General features: G+C 36.5%; 1 pseudogene; it reads left to right on the top strand.

The window, feature by feature from the left end:
• The first annotated feature begins 5,478 nt into the window (after positions 1 to 5,478).
• Positions 5,479 to 22,149, top strand: part of LOC136293889 (dynein axonemal heavy chain 11-like) — a 94,003-nt pseudogene continuing 77,332 nt past the window's right edge.

The raw sequence follows: 22,149 nt of genomic DNA, 5'->3' as shown, positions 1-22,149 counted from the left end.
TGATTTGTAATTAGACCTCTGGTGAGCAGACCTGGCCTGTCCAACATACACCCTGATTAAAATGGCTGCAGACTTCAGACTTATTTTCCTTTCATTTAAGGCAAAAGTTTCACATTTCTGTGACCTAGTCATCTGTGGTGATTCCTACTTCTCCTTAGTCTGGTTGGCATCATTGAGAGGAACTACAGGCATTGTAGAAAGGTGTTGAGTAGCCTTGGCTACCAGAAGTGGAATGGAAACCATCATAGCCACTTGATGAGCCTTTGTGCAATTTCATGAACAATCTTTAGCTGCAACATGCCACGAAAACCTGCATGTCTTTGTATTTTAAGTAAATAATTACTTTGCATTCTTCATTGAGTCTTGGTTAGCTTGGAAATGATCCTCTCTTAAGCCAAAGTGCTTTTTCCCTTTTATATTTTTACACCACTTGTAAAAGCCCAAGATTTTGATCTTTATCTGATACCACTGGAAAAATACATTTGGTTCTTTTGGAAGATGAAGTTCCCAAATATCTTTAATTTAATCCCACCTTTATTTTACACCGTCTGCCTCATTTGGAGCCACTCTGAGTTCTACAGCATGCCTGCGTGAGTCACAGTCACAACCTACTTATCGACCAGGCAGCTTCAAGTAAGGGTCATAAACCACCTAAGTACCTAATAAATAAATGTTACTTGATACACGGGACACTATTAAAAATGACATGGATTTAATCTGTCTGTTAGCTGCCTAATAAACAGCAAAATTACATTACAGATACTTCCAATTTGTTTTAGATTATTAAATTTGAAGATGAGATTAATAAATAGTCATCAGATAGTCATCAGCCATACAGGTACAGTGTACCTAAAGAACAAAATATGCTTCTTGTCTAGTGAAACAAATTCTCTAGAAGCCATATAACCTTTTCAGGATGGGTTGCTGCTCCTTATTCTCCTTCATTGGTATGGGTTTGCTGCCTTTCTTCTTATCACACTTCTTAGTAGGTATTTCTGTTTGTCAGTTTCAAAATGCTGGTAAGAGCTGCACAAGCCAAGAAAATATAGGCTTTGCAAACAAGCTGTGAATGACCTGCCTTGAGGCTTTTTTTGTGGTCAATAAGTTTTCCCCATGCTTCCACTAAATTCAAGTGTACTGCTGGGAGCATGAGCACTTTTGAATGTTGGCAAGCAAAGACATTCTGTAGGGTTCACTGTTCTGGAGCATTTTGTTGGTCAGGAAGTAGGAGAATTATACATTACATATGTATGTGTGCTAGGTTTGATTCTGGGGTTGGGGAAGCCCTCTTCTGCAAGTTTACTAAATGATAAAATTTAAGAAGACACGTATTACCATTTCTGTATTTGTTGTCAGAGTGTATGCCACAGGAGAATTAGTACCCAAAAGCTATAGCAGTGTTATGTCAAACAGATGAATAAATTTCCAATATCACTTTTACTGAGAGGAAGAAACTCCCTTTACTGTGTTATTTTCTGAATGTTCACTGTATAGAAGATGATATGTAAAAGTCAGTTGAGGATGCTCTGGGAGCACCTCAAAAGTGAACATTGCATTATGAGATAATTATAAAACTAGATTCATTAGTGATAAAAATTTTAAAATATAATACATGTCGGGGTTTGTGTTTAGATATAAATTGAAAAGTAACTTTATGACTGATGTCATAACTACATTTTGAAAAGTAGCTTTAAATTTTTTTTTTCTGTGGTTCATTCATTTACATTCCAGCCTAGATTGTATTTTTCACCAAAAATCTTTTCAAAGAAGAAACTGAAGAAGCATTGGATCAGGTGAAAACAGATAAAACCACCTTAAAGAGCTTTAAGAATTTATTCTTTAATCACAGAAACATGTTGGAGAGTTACTTTGCCTATGCCAAGGAATTTAAACCATGGGATTTCACATCTGGGATGTTGTTTTCCAGATTTGATGTGTTCCCTAAAAGCTCACTGAAGATTGAGGTATTACTTATTATCTGTGCTGTTGGATAAATACAGTATCTGAGAAATATGGGCCATTCTCAGTCATGCAGACAGCAAGGCTCAGGTTTCTAATATCCAGAACACGAAATCACAGTGCACGGAGGAGAGTCGAGTGTTGAACAGGATGAGAATGTCACATGCTGTGCAAGGAGCAGGCTAGTAATAGCATTATGAGAAATTGCAAAGGTGATTCCTAAATCCATCCCTTCTTAGGGTTTTGGAAGTTGCTTTAGTAAATAAAGTGCTGGTCTCCACACGCAGCCCATGGCTAGAACTTTCTCCTAAGTATGGCACCTGCCTCTGAGAACGAATGACTCATCTATTTAAAGCTATAAAAAAATGTAGTGTTTTAGGCTAGTCCTTGGATGAGCACCTGTCATCTCTGTTTTTTAAATTTCTGCCTTTAAGCAAGGGAAACGAAAAATCTGAGTTAGGGAAAGAAGTATTTGTCTAATATTGTGGTTAGTCAGTTGTGTTGGATGGGAGCAGCCACAGCTTTTGTTTCCTGCTCCTGGGGCCTTTTTATTGTTCTTTACTGAAAGTGGAAGCAGTTGTACTAGGAGTCGGGACTGGCAGCTGGTTAGAATTACAGAATCATAGAATGGTTTGAGTTTGAAGGGAACATTGAAGGTCAGCTAGTCCAGTTTCCCTGTGGTGACCAGGGACATCTTCAACCAGATCAGGTTGCTCAGAGCCCCATGCAACCTGGCCTTGAGCATTTCCAGGGATGGGGCATCCCTAACTTCTTTGGGCAATCTGTTCCAGTATCTCACCACTTTCATACTAAAAAGAACCCTTCCTCCTGATACTCAGTCTAAATTTGCCCTTCTTTAGTGTAAAACTACTCTCTCTCATCCTGTAGCAACAAGCCCTGCTAAAAAGTTGGTCCCCATCTTTCTTATAAGTTCCCCTTAAGTACTGAAAGGCTGCAATAACATGTCCTCAAAGCCTTCTCTTCTCCAGCCTGAACAATCCCAAATCTCACAGCCTCTTCTCAGAGGAGGGGTGCTCCATCCCTCTTAGCATCTCTTTGGCCCTCTGCGCCCATGCCCTCACAGGGAATGTGAGGCTCACTTTTGGGATCTGAGCTGGAAAATTCTGTACTTTAGCTCTGCAATTATTGAGACAGTGTGCTGCTCCATCCCACCTCTTAAAATACTATGCAAGAGTAAGAAATCCAGTCTTAGAGTGTCTTACAGTGCCCACCAGCATGATCTGTGAAAGGGATTTGAGGTGAATATGTTGGATCGTGATTGTCTGTCATCAGAAAGACAGACTGAGATGCTTTTGGTTGGGGAGGGGGAGCTGTAGATACTTGGGAAGAGCATCCTGTGCTAGCAGTTTTACAAACGTAGCAGCTCGTGCCAGTCAGAGACCCTGTGCACTGCCATTGCACGTGAAGGAGCTCTGGCTGGCAGTCCTGGTTCTCCATAACCAGGTGAGGCCACCTGGGGCCACCAGAGAGCTCTGCCTTGTGCCTGGGGTGAGGGTAGTCTGCAGGTGACAATGGTGAGACAAAGGGTCTGCAGTGACCAGGGGTCTGCTTGGGGAAATCATGACTGGCTTGCTCCTAGGGAGAATAGCCATTGCTGATTTCTAAACATACAAGGGAAAAGTTATTTTCATCCCTTTGGGGCATAAAACAATTTCTTCATTCGAGTGAAATCAGAGACCACAGAAATTAATTTGGCACATGTTACAAAAGAGGTTAAAGTGTGTTCAATTTTGTTCCTCTGGGAAAGATATAAGTTTAATTTTCATAGCAACATTTTCTGTTATTGTAATAAATCTTGTGTTTATACATGAAAGTACGTGTTTAGGAGTGCTTGCTCTTTTTCATCTAGGTCTTTTTTAACTCAATCTGCTGAATTTGAAATGGAGTTAAATGTGTGTGCTCTATGGGACAATTCATTTCCACTCGTGTTTTAATCCTGGAAGTGAATCAACCAGGATGAAGCCTTGCTGGAAATATCTGTTGTTCCTCCACCTTTTCTTTCATAATAATATACTCTGAAAAAGTATAAAGACTATAAAGACTATAAAATGTATAAAGACTATTATACATAGACTGAACTACTCATTCTGCCAAACCAGAAGGAAAAAAGTCAAATGGCAAAAACCGTCTCAAACATAGATTTGTTACTGACTTTTTTGTAGAGATTAATTAATTTATTATTCATTTGATTGAGGAGATTTCCATTATTATGTTGCAATTTCAAAAGCTGAAAAAAATGGTTTTTGGTGGACACAAGGGGCATAGTGAAAGTGAGCAGAATGACTGTATAGTTTCTGGAAAGCTCTTCAGAAAGAGAATATGCAATCCTTTAGATTGCTGTAATATGTTAACATTGCTCCCTGTACACAGGGTATTATTATTTCATTTTTTATTCAAAAGTATCTGTAAACTTGGAGGTTGTGACACTGGGAATTTTATACTGCTGAATTGAACTAGGTATGAGATAGGCTTCCAACACAGCTGGGTACAGTGTCTACGATTTGTTCTTTAAAATAGAAATTAATTTACTTAAGAATAGATTTTTGGATGCATTTTCGTGATCAGGTGAATTATTTAGAAGTGTCACATGTAGAGGCACACTCAGATGGCTTTTGCCAAAGATTTTTAGCGGATAAACTAAATTTAAGTGAATAAGATAAATTTCAATAAAGTGGAACAAAATACCCCAGAAAACATTTCCCAAATTTTTTTTAAAAAGGAAAAAGGGTAATTTTTCACATACAATATACAGAACTTATATTTCTGTAAGCATTTTTTTTTCCTGAGTGTGAGGATGCAATTTACATGCAGTTCTGGTGCAGATACAAAATCAGTTGATTCTATTCAAAAGATAGAAAATGTTTTAAAAATGTTGGTTTATAGAAGTGTCTTGCAATAAAAGATAAAATAATTCCTAACACTATGCTCACCAGCAGTCATGGTATGTCTTTATGATAAAACAGAATATTTATTACTGTACTTTTTTTAGACCCTTTTTTGTAACTTTTCAAAATTTTGATGTTAAATTATTGCTATAAATATCTGTGAACTTGGAAAATTAGGTTCTTGGAAGGATTTCATCCCCTTCTAACATAAATTCAAATAAAGAAGTAATCTATCATGTTATGTAGTTGGCTTTGCTGCCTGCTGGCTAGAGCACTTAGCTGGCAGGAGGGCAGCCAAATTCTATCTCTTCTCTTTCATTTTTACCCTGCAGCTTTGTGGTGCGGGGTAATATTGATTAAATTCCACTCAAAGTGAGGGGACTGGTGAAGCCCAGGTGCGTCCAGCTCCAGGTGCAGATGTAATGGGTGCCCTGGGATGACTCTCTTCTTCACTATCCTGATCCAGAAAGGGATTCTCCTAGCTGTGTCCCTGCCATTTCCCTGTGCTCCTGGCACCTGTGTACCCACAAGGCTGCTGGGTTTGCCCAGATGCAGACCATTAGAAGGTGAGCTATAAGCTTTGATGGTCTCTGGGAGCTTGGATCAGCTGTATGGCAATTTTGGCAGTGTGCTAAGGAGAGAGAAGGCTGCTGCATGTGTGAGGAATGGGGTTTGTTTGTTTGTTTGTTTGTTTGTTTGTTTGTTTGTTTGTGGGTTTTTTGGGGGTTTTTGTGGGGTTTTTTTGTAAGGTATTACTTAAACAGGCAAATTTTTGGAAACAGACACAAATATTAAAGTTCTTAAAATAATATATAACAAAAATAATTTGATAAAATATATATTAATGATACTTTTAAGAAAATTACTAGCAGAATGTAGAGATTCACTGTTCCATTAGATGGGGTAGGAAGTATATTCTCTGTGTGCATATACTGACTTTTCTTGCAAGTATATATCTTAATCTAGGTGATTAAAAACCCAGAGGAATGGTTATAAAGTAGATCTAAACTAAATGAATGGCACATGCTTAATTCATGCAGAAGCCTTGCAAAGTTGTTAATGCCTTTGGACAAAAATCCTGGTACTTCTTTAAAATCCATGGCAACGTTTTCCATGTCTCAGGGTCAGGACTCACTCTGCTGTTCTTCTGAGTTTCATTGCTCCTGATAAAATCCCTTAGAATTCACAGTAAGTTCCTGCTGATCCCTGCACAAAGCTGCCTCAGAAAGGAGAAGTGAATGGCAGCAGTGACCTATTGCTGACTTTTTTCTTCCTTCTGAGGCACCAGGAAACTCTAAACCAGCCTTGTCTCTGGGAGATGTGCATTCAAGACATCCCTTCTGAGGTGTCTGTGTAGTTTACCTGGTCTTGCCTGTACCTCTGGAGGATTCCCTGCATACTCAGTATATAAACATAAATTTCGTGACATGCTTGAAAAGCAGTTTAAAGCTGCTAGGTAGAGTACAGCAATTATCACATTTGGTCGGATGTAGACTGTAAGAGAGTTTGAATTGATCCAGTTTTGAGGTGATGAGTGCTTCCTTAATGACTTGACTGACTTAGGACAAAAGCAGCCTTTCTAGCACAGTTCTGAATGAGCATTCTGTATTGTAAATTTGCTGACTTTCCAGCTTATTGCCAGGTAAAGCATGGTCAATGAGTATTACTTTTCAAGTTAGAGCCATTCTTCCTTATGTATGCAATCTTAGTGTTGACAGCAGAAGTACAGGTGAAATACCAAGCACCAATTACTGCACCGGTTTTACTGTCACCACTAAAATATTTATTTTCCAGGTTCTTCAGAAAGTATTTGCCTTTGGGTTTTACAATTCTAATCAGGAGCTTTATCAAACAATGGCTGTCATCTTGCAGCTAATTTATTTGTCAGAAGCTTCAAAGTTCATGCTGTTAAGTGCATGATATATGAATAGTGTCCACATATTTCCAGGAACAAGCCTGACATGCTTCTCGATAGGCAGGAATGTGTTTGGTTAAAATGTGAATGGAATTGCCCCAAAACAACAGAGCAATGATCTGGTTTGTGGTGTGACTGGGGGGGTCTGATCCCAAAAAGGATCAAAGGATGCTTAGGTTTCAGGGTACAAATATGGGTTTCTCAGACTTACTGTTTTAAATCAATTCTTGATAAGTTAGATATATAGATTCTTAAAAGTGAATATAGTCTAATTTAGTCACAGAACTATATATAAATTCCTTTATTTGTCTTCAAAAAGTGCAGTAGTTCATCCTGTTACGGGTTTTGTGTATATATGAGCGAGCTTGTACTGTGTATTCACAAAAACCTCGAACAAAATCCATGTTAGTTGAGGGATAGAGGGAGTTAGAAAGGAAGAAGATACTTAAATAAACAAGTTAATTTGATATGCCTGTTCAAAAATGCTGAGTTTTATTTAAATGCCCACCTTGGCTACTGATACTTCTATTTGTTGATTTATTTTTCAAATGGCTTGCAGCAAGAAAGAGATGCAAACAAGCTGCAAAGAGAAAAAATTCTCAGTGATGATTAATGTTTAACATATTTAGCAAAGGAACAAGCGTAGCTTTACATGTGCATGTTGCTGTTTGTGTTGCTAATGGAAAAAAGCAGAAGGTGCTGGGGCTTTCCCTTTAGAGCCAACAGGAGCTTGCGTTAATATGCACTTCTATTTTCTGCTCTGCTATTATTTTTCCAAAAGTCTTCATCTGTGAACATGGTTAATTACCTGGAGTATTAATAGAGTGCATCTGTGCTGTAGAAAATTACTGTTGTTCTGTTGCCTGACACATGTGGTAGCCATGGATTAAGAGAACCTAATTAAATGTAACAATGATTCAGAGTCAAAAGATACTGTTTACTTAGTGAGTTGACTTCAAGTATTTGAGTAGCTGAAGTCTGATGTGTATAATAACCTTCTTAATGATAATACATAGGCATAATTTGGCCTTGTAAAAACTTGTTGAGAAGATCACTAATTAACAGGATGAAACAGCATTAAAGTAAGGGGCAATATAGATGGCTATCCCTCTTACTATGCTTCTTAAACAGAGGTGTCACTAGTACACGCATGTATTGATTTTGCAGTGGCACACTTGCGTTATATCTTAAACTGTTATTTAAAATCAATCTGTATTTCTAAGCAAATGCTTCGTTTGCTAACTCAGTTTCTGTTTAAAAAAAAACACAAACAACTAACACTGTTAATAGTATCAATCATTGCTTGTTGATTAAAAGAGAACTGAAAAATCTCAGAAGTGTGTTCAGTGACAGAGGTGAGATATGTGTTTAGCACTACCATATGCTATCCATCAGATTTTTCTGCCTTTGGAAAAACATTCATTTTATACTTGTTTGTTTTGGGGTTTTTTTTAACATTACAAAAGTTTGAAGATTATTATACTGATTTTAAAGCCAAAACACTGGATCTTGACAGATGTGTTGCCTCATTTTTGTGCAGAATTTCATGACTGTTCTAGTTTAGAATCTGTGTTCAGAGCCAGTACCCATATATATGAAACTGTTTATTTATTATTAGAAAGATAGTTTTGCTTAAATTACAGCTTTAGTTAAGCTGTTTGTGAATTGAATGCCTTGAAATACTGATATATGTATTGCAGCTGGGAATTAAACTGTGTTCTATGATTCTCTTCTTGCTTTAGTGATGTTCTGACTGCAGGTTCCTTCCAGAAGTTAATCCATAGCTAAAGCCAGACCTAAAATGCAGTTCAAAGAAATAGAGAGATTTTCAGCTCACTAACAAACTGTATTTTGCATTTGTCTGCATGAGGCACAGAGAATCTATGGAAGGCAGGTGTGTCCAGGCTCTCCGTCCGGTGTACCACATAGTTAGCCTGGATAGTTGTAGCAAGTTTCTGCTGGAGCATGTATTATTCTTATACAGGAATAATAAAAATTTAAGATAGGAAAGAACTGATTAGAAACAGTTCTTCAAAATATGATTTAGGAGTTGTCATATATCATACATGAGTAAGTGAAGACATGTTATTGAGGCAGAGGTAAGTATGTAGATGTTCAAATGAGTTGTTGTCCTAAAAGGCAAGGATGTGAAATCTCACATTTCTGTCGGCCTTGATGAAGCCTCTAGTGGAGTGTGCTCAGTCATTACACTTCAGAAAAAAGGATCTGTTGATAGCCATTGAGTCTGAGGAAGAGAGAGGACAGGCATAAATCTCCAAATACAATAAAGATTTCTGCATACAGGAAGGAAATAGTCTATTCTCTACACCCAGAACATACTAAAATCAATTTAAAGTGTATAAGATTCAAGTCTGATGTCTGAGAAAACCCCTTTATGCCAAGCATAATGAATTGCTAGAACAGATTGCTAGATGAGGTGACAGGCTCTTCATTTCTGAAATATCTTCCAGGGGCAGCTAGAAAAACCTTTTTTTTGTAAATTGCATAGGTATAGCAAGCTTCTTCTTGGAGCAGACACATGGACTAATTACTCTTGAAGTTGCTTTTGGATGTATGTTTCTATGGCATTGTATTACACTCAAACTGTGGCAGAGCATTGTGAATCAGTTGTGGGTACAAGTCAGTAATAATGAATATTTGGCCAGTAATTTTGAATAAATGAGTTTTCCTTAAGTTGGCACTTTCAGCATAGTTAACAATTAAATGAGTGTCTTGCATTTAATGTTCACCCTGTTTCATTCTAAACTTGTATTCTCATTGATTTCAGATGATACATACATTCTTACATCTACTCTTTCAAAAGGCAGATAACTTGTCTTAACTTTACACATATCAATGAGAATGGAAAGCAACTTAAAAAAATCACTTCTGCTTGCCACTTGTTTGGTAAACTTTTATAGGAGTAGGCGCTTTTTTCCCTCTAGTAAACATTAGCTTACAAGTAAGACTTGGAATTTTTATGAGACTCAGGAGGAAGAGCCTAGTGACTTACAAGAGAGAATATATCTGAGGGAAAAGAAAGGGGAGAAAACAAACACATTAGAAAAGTACATGACTGAATTTCACTTAAGAGTTGGACTCAGTCCTTGTGTGTCCCTTCCAACTCAGAACATTCTGTGATTTAGAAAGTATCAAGTGTATGGGGTATATGTCTAGATCTGGGAAGCCTAGTTCCATACTTTTTAGGGTCTGAGCTAATCTTTCATTCTTTAGCATTCTAGAATTTTTCTGTTGGGGACAATTTAAGAGCATATTTAGAAATATGTGGTTTGTTGGTAAGCACATGACATATACCAACAGTATAGCTTGGTACTGTGCCAATCTCTGTACTTCAGAAGTGTTTTGGATGAGATTTCATGTTGAGAGTATTACAGAAAGAGAACTCTGCTCCTTTCTCTGCTGTTTGGATTTTTTCTCTTTATTTTCATTTCAAGCTTTTGACCATCTTGGAAGCTTTCTAAAAAATAAAAGCCCTGTCTGGAGATAATTACCCCAAATTGCAATATTTCATTGCAATTGTTTAGTGAAAAACTAGATAACTGCAAATGAACATGATGAACACATTAAAAAGGTATTGAACAATGCAAAAATAAAAGTTCGTTTTTCTGCTGGTTCATAATACCTTAACTTATATTCTAATAAGCAGGGGGCTGAGGAGGAGTTTATATTAAATTGGAACAAAAATATGCTGGTTACTTTGTGAAAGCTTAAATGGTCCAAAGAACTGAAGGTAGAAGTACAGACGTTTTGTTCCTACTTTTCATAGGAGTCCATGAAGAATTTTATTGTTCTATGGGGAGAAGACCTTCAAAGAAACTTGTGGGGGACCCAGACATCCAAGTTATTTGAAAATTGTGCCCCTTCCCTTTCTCTTGTCCTGTCCTAAGTAAACTTCCTTTCAGGTGGAAGCACAGAGGATGGAAGCTCCTGTGAGAGCTTTAGACAAAGATTAATTAAATTATTGAGTAATAAAAAGTCCAACCTTGAAAACTGACATAGCTAATAACATGCAAAGAGTGGAAAACTAAAATTTTCAACCAAAATTTGTTCGTGAGGTGGTATCAGTAAAAGAAAAGAAAAAAACAAAAAACTGATTAGGTGTGGGGTTTTGCCTTGCAGATTCTTAGAAACTCCAGAAAATACCTTTTTTTTCTTCAGAAATATATGGAGAAGCTGAAATATCTTGACCAGTATGAAGATCAGACCTACAGTAGATGGAACGTTCAGGTGGATTAAATTTGTCAGTTTAATTTAAACCAAACTACTTAAGCATAATCCTCAAAACCAACTCCTGATGGTGAAGTTTGGTACTAAGGTGTGTACTTGAACTGTAACTAAATATGTAACTGAAGTTTGTCTTTGATTTCATAGTCAAAAAATGACAATAATCTTCTAGAGTATGAATGAATCTTAGAATCTTAAGCCTTATGTATTTTTATAGAATCATGCAATCATTCAGGTTGGAAAAGACCCCTAACATCATCAAATACAACCTTAAACCCAGCACTTCCAAGTCTACCACTAGACCATGTCCCAAAGTGCCACATCTACATGCCTTGTAAATATTCCAGGGATGGTGACTCTACCACTTCCCTGGACAGCCTGTTCTGATGCTTTACAGCCCCTTCAGTGAAGAAATTTTTTTCCTAATATCCTATCTGAACCTCCCATAGCACAACCTGAGGCCATTTTCTCTTGTCCTGTCACGTGTCACCTGGATGAAAAGACTGACCTCCACCTGGCTATGACCTCCTTTCAGGCAGTGTAGAGATCATAAGGTCTCCTGAGCCTCCTTTTCTCAGGCTAAACAACCCTGGCTCCCTCCTCTGCTCCTCATCAGGCTTGTTATTGTTTTCTGGTCAGGAAATCTAGCTGCCCTATACCTGCTCAGGGAAGAGTTCTTTAAACAGTAAAGAAGGTCATTGCTGTAGTAAATGGTTTCCCCAGAAACACATTCAGGAATGTGATAATAAGAGTTAGCTCTTATCCTGTAAAATGCAATGGCTCTTTTAATTTTTCAAACATAAAAAAGTCCTTAAGTCCTTACTCCTAGATTCCTGAATACTGATTAAATTATGTCTCCTGTATACCTTCTCATACTTCAGTCTTTTAAATGGTATTTTAATGCCTTTGTATCTGAGGTTAAATGCAAAGTAAACAAAAAGTCATTGTGTTGAGGCTTCTGAAAAGATAAATACAAGATGAACTGTTTCTTCCTTCTGTTTAGATAGAGGCTATCCCTTTATTGAGAGAGGTGAAATATTTGCTGATGTTGAACCAACCCAACATTCCAGATTCTGCTTTAGCTATATGTTAGAAAACAAGCAATTATACAAAACTTCCTGATTGTGGGATATGTAAGGTGTGTGTATCTTTTCTTTTGCTCTTTAAAGATTTGTTTTATGTAAATGATGGAAAATCAGTTTTAAAAGAGGCATTTTCTTTTGCTGTAATGGGGCCTGTAGTCACTTTTTGCTATTTTTTTTTCTTAAGAGTAGCCAAATCATGTTCACTTTCATAAATCTCCTCCCAGACCCATATAGAAACTCCGGTAAGTGTCTCTGTTATTTTGCCTTGCATGTCACAGGTAGCAATAGTTTGGGTCTGTTAAAATATGGATTCAAAAGGTAGAATTTGATGACTATCAGGTGGTGCTGTCTTACAGACATCCTCAGCCACCTTTTCCTCTATATATTCTGCCACACACCCATCCCAGTTATAATTTCTGTGAGTGACAAGTGAAATTTGGGGGAATTACCTGAATTAAGAAAATCTGGGTAGAAGAATAGATGGGAAAGCATAACAGCTGTAGTGCTTCCTACTGACACTAAAAGAAGAACTTATTAAACCCTTGCAGCATCTGCATGTGAGAGACCTTTATTTGATCTGTTTTGGGAAATGCACTGCACTGTAAATTCTGTTAAATAGAGTTGGGCGAAAGTTAAACTAATGCTTTTCATCAAATAATTGGAACTTCTTTTCAGTATCAAGGAGTTTTCCAATCTACTGTGAAATTTCTATTTCTGTGCCCGTCTGGTCTAGTATTTTTGGTAGGATTTGTGATGTGTACCTTTAACTGGTTTTCTAGTTACTCTGAAGTGACTCAGATTCAAGCTTCCCTTTCTTGTACTTTTGATATAGACATAAACCCCCTGTCAAGGTATCTTTTTTGTCCCTGATAGAAGTTTTTTCGCATGGTTTACTGGATTTGTTTTTTCTTGGGGAGATCTATGGAATGAGAAAGCTATTTCCAGGTCATCTTTACATATTTTAAAATGTGTTAAAGAAGCAGGAGTAGAAATTTGTTTTACTTTGTGGAAGATTCCCATCATAATTAAAATGAAGTTTTACGTGATTATGCATAAAATAACTGAGTTTATTAAGTTCAAATGGTTTATAATTACCAATAATCCATAAAATGAATTCTTTTCCAGTTGACAAAATTTCTAGTAGAAGCTATGACATAGAGTATAGTTTTGGTTAAATAATTCATCCACTGTAATTTCTTATTCATAAGTAGATGATTGAGTATTCTCACTGTTAATATACAGATTTTACTGTTATATTTCTATCATGTGTAATATTTTTTTCCTTAAAGGAATTGCTACTCTGTTAGATAGGAACTGCCCAAAGAATAAAGCTGCGTTGGTATAGCACAAAGTAATTCCTCTTCAGGCATCTGGCATAAAACTAGTCAGAAGAAAATGCATTTATTTTACTTGATGTATGTTGAATTCTGGAATCAGAATTTTATTTCTGTTTTTCCTTATAAGAAAATAATTAGTGACAAGTGACATTACCTGTTCTTCATGGGTAAGCAGATGGAATTCAGAGAAGGATTTAAAATGGAATCTACCTTTCAGTTTGATGTAGAAAATCCTTATGTTCATCTCAAAAAGGTGATGAGGATTCTTAGAAGAATGTATTTGCTTGTAATATTTCAGTACAAAAGTTAATGATATTTCAATGTACACATTTGTGGGTTGGGTCTTTTGGGTTTTTGTTAGGGTTTTTTGATTGGGTTGTTTTGTTGTTTTGGGTTTTTGTTTGGTTTTTGGTTTTTTTGAGGGATTGTTTTTGGAGGGTTGTTTTATTGGTGTTTTGGGGGATTTTGCTGTTTGCTGATTTGGGGATTTTTTTTTTTTCCAAGATGCTGGTATAGTTCTAGCACCACCAAATTCAGGTTTCTTATTTCTCTTCCAGTGTTGCATATGCTTACTAAAAAATATTTAAAAATTCAGAATATTTTCTCATGCTCCTTTACACAGTCAGCATAATGTGCTCTTGAGCAGAGTAGCCTAAAGCAGACTATTAAGTGGGTCTTTTTTAAAACATCGTGAGGGGACTTTGTTAACATTTATACAACTTTATGAAGAAGTGGTTTAATAAGTTAAAGAATACAAGAATATAAATTAACTTCTTTCTATGCAGCTTTTCTTTTGTGGTTTCAGTATAGAGTCCTCTGTATGCTTTTGGGTGCTTGCAGAGGCAATGCAAATGCAGCTTTGTAGCCTCTTTGCCATAGTTGTCTCAGCTTTTCTTATCTTGAATCATATATGCAGGATCTATAGATTCCACAGACAGGTTAAGAAAGCTCACTATGCCCTACAAGTGTACTTGGAGTGTTCCTTCCCACTTTCAGGCAAATCAGAAGCTTGAGATGCTGGAAAAAGAAATGTTTCCAATGCAGGAATCTATCTATGGAACTATTTGAAGTATCTATTCTGGGCTACAGGCACATGAAACAATGTTGAAAAGAAGTGCAGTTGCTCAAGTGTGGCATATTCATGTTTATATTAATTTTTCTTAAAATTACTTATACATTTAGAATAAACTTGAATGTTATATTTTTAATTTGATCCTAGAAGTGGTTTAGTTTTGATTTTTTTTAAATAAATTAAATACTGAAGATTTTACTACTCCTTTTGTTTTTGAAATAATAATTGCCATGTTTTAGGATATCCAAAGTAAAAATATCTCTGTTCCCAAGTCAACCAACGTTGAGGTAATCCCAAAGCAAAACGAACTTTTTAGTTTTCTTAGCAATTTCCTAATACCCAGAACTTGCTTGATTAATTAAAATAACTGAGTAAAGTCCATAAAATCCAATTCAGAACTCAGAGCTATACATTAAAAAGCTCTACAAATCTACAAGCAAGAGGCCAGAAAAGTCAGTGTACAGACCTGTATGAGGAATCAGTCTTGCTAAGTTCCGTTTCCTTCAAAATGCTGCCTTTAATAGGCAAAGTTAAAAATACATGTACTAGATCTTCTTTCTGTAATTTTGTTTGTAGCACCCCCAGGAGGAGTTGCAGAGCATCTTCCCAAAATCTCCCAGGTACACCTGTATGTTACCTGTGGATATAGATGTGTATTTAATAGCATAAGAAACTTCTGCATGTATGTTTTTATCAGATACTAAAACATGAAACTGTTAAAATTCTTGGCCTTTGAGTTGAATTTAGAGAAGATTGATTATTATGTGTGCCTGGAAAGTAGTGGTGGTGTAGGAAAAAAATTAAGGCCCATGAGCTATTGCAGGAGGATGGGCTTTGCTCTGCATCCATCTATCTGTTTTGTAGCAGAAGCTTGTCTTTACCAAATGTTGTTGATGCTTTTATCTGTACTTTCTGTTTCAGAGCAGCATTGATGATTGGACTAAAACCCAGTGGAGAGAGATTAATGTGGAACAGATGGATGTGCAGCTCAGAAGGTTTGCCAAGGCAGGTTCCATAGCTGTCTATTTCTGCAATTTATCTGCCTCAGTGCCACCCCTTCCTCGCTCTTCCCACCCACTTGGATGTTTCGGTGGGTTTATTACTCATGTCCAAGCTGAATGTTCTGGAACATGTTTTGTTTTGGGGGCTTTCCTTTAAAACTTTATTTTTCTGAATGAGCTTCCAGCCCCTGTGGAGTTATATGTAAAATCATGCTGTCACTTTTCTGAGCTGAGGCAGTATGGGAAATAAAAAGAGGGTGGGGGTTTATGACAGATCTCTCCAGACAACGATCACTTTTACAAGTGGAATGTGCAGAGGCTCATCTCTACTCACAGACATAACTCCAGAGTGTTGGAAGCTGCAGGGAAGGTACTTTTTTTTAAAGGGAGGACACTTCTTTTGCTTGAAGTATTTCAATGTTTTGTTGAGAGTAGCCCTGCAGAAGAAAATTTCAGTGGGACAGGAGGAGTATGAAGTAAAAATAACAACAAACACTCCCTCCCCAGACTATTTGCAGGACACTACAGCTGTGCCTCACAGACAGCACAGTGGTTGAATACAAATCTTGAACCTAACAGGTATAAAGTTTCTTCTTGTGTATGTATTTGTTTCATTCAGAAATAAATTATCTTTATTGCATGCCCGTTTATTCATCTTATAAGAGAAAAATAAGACTTCATCGTAGATGTTTTCTCCTGAATTGTGTGAATTCCACCTACCCAGTTCCTATACCTTTTTTTCTCATTAAAAAGTCCCTGTGGTTTTGGTTGGTAGGCTATAACATGGAGCTGTTGTTGGTTTTCAGAATTTGAATAAAATTCTTTTAAATAATTTTGAAATAAAAGTTGAAGACCAATTTCCAATTTTTTTAATTTTTAAAATTAAAAAACTGTGAAGCTGAAAGCGTAGAAGGGAGTGTAAAATAATTTTTCTATTTTTCTTCAATATACCAATGGTTTATCACATACAGTTTTAATAAATGCACATTTGAACTTCTTTTTAATGCAGGAAGCTCCTAAACAGGATTAGCAAAAAATTGCGATTTTTCTTTTTTAGCAAAAAGAAAATGAAAAAATAATTGACTGTCGTCTTTTTATATCATAGATAAAAATTCTAAAGTTTTTTTTTCCTTGAATTTAATTAATCCAACCAAGTAACAACAAAGTACTGCAAATATCCCCATCACTCCCCAAGGTTTCTAGTCTGCAGATACTGAGTTTGTATCACACATCACCTTCAATGGCACCTGTGCAAATAAACTTACCTTTAGTCTTATGAAGTACAAAACGCCAGAGTACAAGACAAAACAGAACAAAAACCTTGTAAGAGCATCAAGAAATATTTCTGATAGGCTCAGTAAGTCCACACTTTGGTGGCAAATCTGAAAGTATATCTGGTATCTAGAGTGCATGTAAATTAATTGTGGTTTTTGGTTAGATTCCATTTGAAGACTTTGTTATATGCTTATATCAGACTTTTTCATTGACCATATTTTCTCCCTGCTGTCTCTTTTCCATACAGATCAGGTTTTTAGTAGCAGAAAACCTCCTCAGACCTTTTAGGACTCCAGTTTTATAAAGCTAGAAGATGAACTCCAAAGTGTAGTAAGAGTTGAGTAACTGAGAAGGTGAGAAATGTACTTTTATTTTTCTTCTGTTTTTGCAGAACAGCATGTAACAAGCTATTTGGTTTTTTTAGGTCTTGTTACAAGAAATTAATCATAGACCTGAATATTTTCATGTGACTTACCCAAGTATCAAAAATCACTGCCCAGCAAAATAGCTTCTTGTCTGTGGTGTAGTTTACCATCACTGTGAATTACATATGATTTAATTAAATTCTTCAGTTCCAAATATGAAATGTGATATATATAGGCAGATGTCATTATTGCTCTTACTATTCCCAGACTTTGGAAGAAATGAACCCAACATGGACAGCCATGGAATTTTCTTACCAAGAGCATAAAAGAATAGAAATTCCTTTATTAAAGTCCAATGAACAGCTGCTTAAAAGTTTAGGTAACAATCAAATAAGAATTTAATTATTAGAAATATTATTATTGTATCAATATTATTCATTCCTTTGATATACTTGGCAAGTTAAAACTTTTTTTTCCCTGAATCTTTATAGCAATTTATCTTTTCTTCAGATGTTAGTACTGGGAATTTACATGTATGCCGTGTAACTATATGTATTCTAAAAACGTTCCTGTCTCCACGTAGGAGTTAAAAAAAATAACAGCTTTCTAAGCTTGTAATTCCTTCAATTTTAAAAAAATCCTTTAATAGTATTCTGTCCATTTTCAGTGTTTAAAGATGTTTTCTCTTATGATATACAATAATAACAATTACAATTAATCTCTTCTTAACTTTAGTTCCTCTGTTTGATAAATTATTTTGATTAGTGCCATTTTTTCTGGCTTTTTTGTTTGTTTTTCTAGTTGCAGATGCAAGCTATATGTGGTATATTTCATTGAACAAGAGAAAGGCGGGCAAAGTCAATTAAACATGGCAGATTCTGTCATTTCCATTTGGATGGAATTTCAACACATGTGGTATCTTCATCAAAGTAATTATCTGCCTTGTTTTCCTTTCACACAGACTGGCAGCTGCTGATGTTACAATCTGAGACAAAGATCTGCAGGTCATTCCTTCACATGCCTTTAACATCTTCTTTTATTTACTCTTTGTTAGCTTTTTAACCTCCTTTGTATCTCCTATACAATACCACTGAGGTGCAGAAATCTTTTCTGCAGACTCCATATCATTTAGGAAAGTGGTGGTTGAAATACAAGTTTATGGTCTGTTATTAATGGCTAAAGGGAACTACAACTAAAGGTGTTTAACATGCTGAAGTTTCTTCATGGTGCATATTGAAAAAGGCATTGGGCTTGCATGAGCAGAAATACTCCAAAATAATAATTCTGCTAAAATCTGTCATTTTTATCTTGTTGAAGAGTTTTAGTGGTATCATCAGTGATATTTGCCGTTCTCTCTGCTCATTTTACTTTTCTTTCATATTCAGTCTAAACACTGTCAAAATAGGTGTTTGTGGTTTTAGTTATTCTTTTTCCATCTGAGAAATAGAACTTAAAACAAGCTGATTGTTTTAGGTGTATTCTTCCAGCTCTTTTTCCCATGTTTTTCTTATCCCAGTTTAGTAAATCATATGAAATAGAAAAAAAAATTTGTGAGTTGAAATAGCTCCCATTCTTTCTGTACTGCAGTTGGTGACTGACATAACATATAAAGAAAATGTGATGGAAGCTACCAGAAAGCCAAAGCTGTATGAAAGCTTTGAAGCTCTGCAGCAAAGGTTAAATTTCCAGTATGATTACAAACTGTTCTAAAGTGTTATTCTGCAACAAGCAGGAAATGGGAGCTGTCAGGCTGTTTCTTTTTTGTACAGGCGTGAGAGGTTCCCGTGATATTTTTGTCATTTGTTTCTATTTGACATACTGGATTTCTACTGCTTTTTACATGACCGATTAAGTTTGAGGCGCTGGTTCATTATTTAGGGATGGCATGACGTCAAAATTGTCGAAAGTCTTAAAAATGTGTTCTGTTTGGATCAAATTCACTTTCTCCCTGTCCACACTCTGGGAGCTGGGAGTCCTTCTTTCGCACTTGCAACAGGAGGTAGTGGATTCATAAAACCAAAGTTCTTGCCCCACACACTTGAAGGAATGCCTTGAAATTCCCACCTGCATTCACTCCTCTTGGCTTTAGAGTCACAGTCTGTTTCTTCTTGCAGGAAAATGTTGCAATAGGAAGTTAAAAAAAAACCAAACACAAACCTGTTTCTTGAGATGTCACCTTTGTTCTGAGAGATACCAAGCTAATAGCTTGAATGCATCAGTCAAACATAAATAAACATGACTTCTTTTTCTTTCCAGGTAGGCATATAATTGAATATTTTGATCCTTAATCGTTTTTGTGTCAATACCAACATGTGTTTTCGTGTTTTTAACTCTTCGTACATCAAAAATACTATGTGTATCTTTTTAAAAAGTGCTTTCTTTTCTCCCCCACTCAACTGATTCTTATCTGCTTCATTTGTTGCTTTGATGTTTTCCTTTTTAAATTTATCTGCACATAACTGCCCTGTTGAGTTAGAAATTTTTTTTCTCATCCCTTCCTTGCTAAGGCTGGACTCTTTGGAACGCTGAAGAGGAGTTTCCCCTGGCCAGACTTACCTTTTGGAGGACTTTTCTGGCACAATTCCATTCCCATGATTTCCTTGGTCTGAATGAAATTATGTTCCTTTTCATTTTCTGAAAAGAAAATCTGAAAGGCTTGTCACCTTCTCTGTTTCTTACAGCTGTGTTCATCATTGTTTTAAATCAATAGTGGATTGTATTGTTCTGTTTTAATGTTTGGTCTGATTTTTGCTTTAACTGGGAGGGAATCCCTGGCCTTAAGGTGATTTAAGGTGTGTGTCATTAAAATCTCTGTCTCTTTTTCAGACCCTCTTTTTGCGAAAAAGCTTTGGCTGTATGCTTAGAAAGCAAGAACATACTTTTTCCTCTCTTCTATTTTGGTTTTTCTGCAGACTTGCTAGACATCCTTTAAAGAGGAACACAGCCAAAACAGCTGAGCCTCTTTGTGTATTAATGTACTTCGTTTTCTCTACAGAAAGGAAAGTTTTCCAGATAACCTTGTGAGCTGAGATTATCATTGAACTGCACCTCTGTTATGAGCAAATTTTGAATTTACTTTGAGAATAGGAACATTTTGCCTAAGGAAGGTAGTAAGCATTTTTTCCTCCAGCTAAGACAAGTACAAGGTGTTCAGCAAGAGGAGATGAGTAACGTTGCAAATCCCGATCTGTCTTTGCTGGAAATTTAGCCACATGGAAGTTGCATTTATTTGGATTTTTGGGTTGTAGGTTTGCAGGAATTAGAAATAGAAAAGGTCAATGAGATCAACAAATCTATTCTTCTAGCACAGATTGATCAAATTTCAGGCAAGCCATGCATAGTGATTATAAATAAGACTGAAAGATCTATGGTGTCCAGTAGGCTGTTACTGACTGGGCTGCTGACCCTTGCACAAGGAATGTTTTTGTAGCTATCCTTCTCTGTTGCTCCCTTGAACAATGATCTGCTGGGTTTTGTGGCACCCATCTGTATAAAAGCACAGGCACTTTGATGTATTTCAGAAGCTTTATACTATGTTATCTACGTGCCAGATGATACTCCTGGCCTTGGTTACTATCCAGCCACAGCCATCAATTCTCTGACGGCTACAGTTTTAATGTGCCTCAGGCAAAACCTTTATTTTGAAGGGCTGTGAGTTGTAACAGAAGAACTGATGATTTCAGAGATGATGAAGGCTTGAACATGGAGGCTTTTCAAACACGATGGTAGGCCCTCATAGATTCTTCATATAACTTAATCTCAGTGATTTGTTTCATCCACAAATAAGGCAAGCAAACAAGTCTTCTGTTTTAGGTGTCAGGCATAGAGCATGGTGGTGTGTAGAATCTGATTTTCAAATTCCATGGTCTTTGGAGAGATGTGTAGCTACAAAAGGCATTTAGACCTTAATAGGCAATTTGTAAAATAAGCATTAGCCATAAATAATAACAATTTCAAGACTTCTCAGTTTTACATTGAGCTTTGTCCTTCAGACTCTTCTGACAGCTGACAAAAGTGTAATTGACTCCATTCACTGATAAATCATTTTGGCCCAGCTTTTCCCCACAAAAACCTTGTGTGTGGTAATCATGCAACAGTCAGAGAGTCATCCACTCTAACAGAGGCATGCGATAGTGTGATTGACACAAATCTAATGTAAATGGTTTCCTTATAGGTATGGTATTTTTGGATACAAGTAGCCTGTCCTCTTACCTAATCTCTTGGCAATGTTGCTGTTCTTAAATTTCAAGGGAATACAGAGGAATATGTAAGTGTTGCCCTTGGGACATACAGCACAGAAAAGCAGCATGTTCTGTTCCATGACAAATGTAGATCTAATGATCAGACATGTTGAGTTATGTGAAATCTCCTTTATGAATTTTGCCCTCTGTAAATGTAGATTAAATAGACACTTTCAATTTCATGAAACACTACCTTTTATTATATAAATTTGGGGAAAAAATAATAAACTCAGAACATTTTGTTACCCAATACTGTGTAATTTACTAATTATTTAATAAATTGTCTATCTTCCTCCTGTACATAAAATGTTTTTTTTAAAAGAAGTGTAGAGGGCTTACTGTTTGGGAGTAATGAAAATGAAAAGAAAACAAGCACTGAAAGTCACAAAACTGATCAAGGCTATGGTTGAATGTTGCATTTCTTATGCTTTCGCTCTTCTGCTGCTCTTTTTACTTTGTCTTCGGTTTTAGTTCCAGATCCCCTCCTGTCTTATCTTTAGCACACACCTCTCCAAACCTCCAGCACTCTCACACATCCCCTACCAGCTGAATGGGGTTTCAGCTGGTTCTGAGCCTATATTTGCCGACTGGTCAGCCAGTATGTGTGCTACCTGGGTAGTGGTAGGTCAGGGAGAACAGGTCAGCAACTACTGAAACAATAACCTTTTGTTCTCAGAACAGTGCTGAATGCATAAGCATTCACATTGCATTAAGTCAGTGTTGCTTGGGTTCTAATGATTGATTGTCT

This window comes from Chamaea fasciata, unplaced genomic scaffold (genome assembly GCF_029207755.1).
Source record: "Chamaea fasciata isolate MVZ Bird 193981 ecotype frontalis unplaced genomic scaffold, bChaFas1.0.hap1 SCAF_1, whole genome shotgun sequence".
In the NCBI taxonomy this organism is placed as follows: Eukaryota; Metazoa; Chordata; class Aves; order Passeriformes; family Sylviidae; genus Chamaea; species Chamaea fasciata.
This window is presented reverse-complemented; position numbering and strand designations above follow the sequence as displayed.